Raw genomic sequence first — 2,500 nt, 5'->3', positions numbered from 1 at the left:
CTGTGTTTATTGTGTTATGGTGTGTTGATACCTGTGCATTCCTGTATTATCCTTCTGTGTTACACATTTCGATGTTTTTTTCCTCGCTACCTGGCCTGACCTGTCTCCCCAATGTGATGTTTGTATTGTATGTACGGTCGGCAAGGTCTGTCATCTCGGTTGTGGGCAACTGCAACTGACAAATAAAGGCTATCTCATCTCATCTCTCTGTGATTATTGTTAGACACCTGTCCGTCCTGGAGACATCTCATCTGCATCATGTCCATTATGTTGGTGAGTGACTTGGTGAGTTTGTGAGGACGAGACTCAGTAAAGCCGGTTTGTGTTAGCATGTAGCTTCTGTTAAGGTTCAGAAATTGAGGAGGAGAGTACAAACAACCATGGTCCAGAAGAGCTTGGTCAAACAATTGACTTCAATGAACACACGCGTGGGGGGACCAGCACGGTATAAAAGATAATAATGAACAACCTGGTTATTCAAATAGCATCATCCCAACAGCTCCTCAGAATAACCTGCACTTACACTCTGCTTTTAGTTTCACTTTTGCAAAAGCACACTCTGCAAACCTGCCGTTCCTGTCTACTTTGCACAGAGTGTACTCAGAATCAACAGAATCAGCACATACACACTTAAGATTATAACAAGCATTCAAAAGCATTTAAGATTATAGATTCAACTCAACAGTTTAAAGTGGTTATAACTGCACCTGTAATAAATTGGGTGCCAATATGTTTAAACATCTAACTACAATATCAATGCTGTAGATTATATTATTAATGCAATGGTAATGATGATGATTATTAACAATAGCAGCAAAATAATTTCCCTGATCTCCACACTTCACACGTGTGCCGGCCTCCTCAAAGGTGAAATGGTGATGGCTTTGCTTGTTGCTCTATCTCTGGTGGTATAAAGTTTGTGTACCCTAACATTAACCTATATGCCCCTCCTCTTTCTACAAAGGAGTAAGAGGAGCAGAAGGAGGAACCAGCTGGACTGTTTCCACCACAGGTGGACTCACAGCTGAGACACCTGAAGCTTTACTGACATCCAGTGGATGCAGCAGGAAACTGCAGCAGCTCAGACAGTAATTCAAGTGTTTATTCAGGGCTGCTGTGGCTCATTAAAAACTCTGATATTAAAAACAAATGAAGGTCTTTAAATGTCTCATGTTTCCCCAAATCACTGAATGGAAGTGTTTTAAGACTGGAAGGGAAAATGAAGCCAAGAACAATTATTATTAATAGTAATGATGATTATTATTCTTATTGTTATTTTATTATTATAAAACAAAAAAAAACTTTTTCACTTGAAATTTATTGGTGAAAACTTGAATGAATTTTCCTGAACAATGAAATAGTGACATGTTCTCCATCCAAATCAATCAAAATAAGCTCTTAAAGTGTTAGATCATAGAAAATCTCCAGGGCCAGACTTACTAGATCCTTACTTCTTGAAACTGGCAGCTGATTTTGTGGCAGAGCCTCTCACAACACTTTTCAACCTCACACTCGATGTGAATGAAATTCCCTCAGTGTGGAAATCAGCTTTTGTTGTCCCTCTGTTAAAGGGGGCGACCCAGCAGTGTTAACTAATTACAGACCAATATCTAAACTATCTGTGGTGGCCAAAGTTCTTGAAGCTCCTTTGTTTGAGCAGTTAAAGGAGTTTTTAGACACCAATGCCATTTTATCTGAATATCAATCAGGCTTTAGGAAAGATCCCTGGAACTCTTTTGAGGAAATGAAAGGATTTTAAGCACACCTTATAGTCTGAAAAAATGCGGCACTGAAGTTATTGTGCTTAAAGTGCTTCACTGAGCTTAAATTTAAAATATCTCAAGATACATAAAATAAAAAGAAAGTCAAAATTAAAAATACCTCAAAGGCTTTGAACTGAACATCTAAATAAATGCACATCTTACCTTGGGCATAGGCATCAGAGGTCCCTCCCTGACTATCTCTGAATGTAACAACAATAAGTCAGGAAGTGTACTTCTAAAATGTCTTTGTTTCCTCTGTAAAGTGTCCATTTCTTGGTGGTTATTTTGAGGAGCTGTCTGGATGAGGCTATTTGAATAATCAGGATATTCATTACTGTCTTTTATTCATTGATAATCTTAATATTAAGCTTTGAGTAGTGGCATTTAATTAAAGCATTTATTCAATATATACATATATAGTTTTAGTAGATTGTTACACATATGAGAGTGGCCTCTGTCTGGTTGTGAGCTTTAGTAGGCGAGGTGAGAGGTGAAACAAAGTGCAATTGTGGTCGGGAGACATATACACACACACATCTTAGGTAGACTTTTTGAAACTTATGCATGTATTGTATCTGTTTGGCGCATGAGGGGGCGTCATAAACAATACCCTGATGGTATAAAACAACTGATTGTGTTCGAGTGAGATCGATGCTGTCTGCGTACAGTGTTCATCTCCCACACGTGTGTTCATTAAAATCATCGTTTGACCAACTCTCCTGGACCAGTGTTGTGAT

Source organism: Pundamilia nyererei, unplaced genomic scaffold, assembly GCF_000239375.1.
Source record: "Pundamilia nyererei isolate P.nyererei 1_Seehausen unplaced genomic scaffold, PunNye1.0 scaffold01141, whole genome shotgun sequence".
NCBI lineage: Eukaryota > Metazoa > Chordata > Actinopteri > Cichliformes > Cichlidae > Pundamilia > Pundamilia nyererei.
This window is presented reverse-complemented; position numbering follows the sequence as displayed.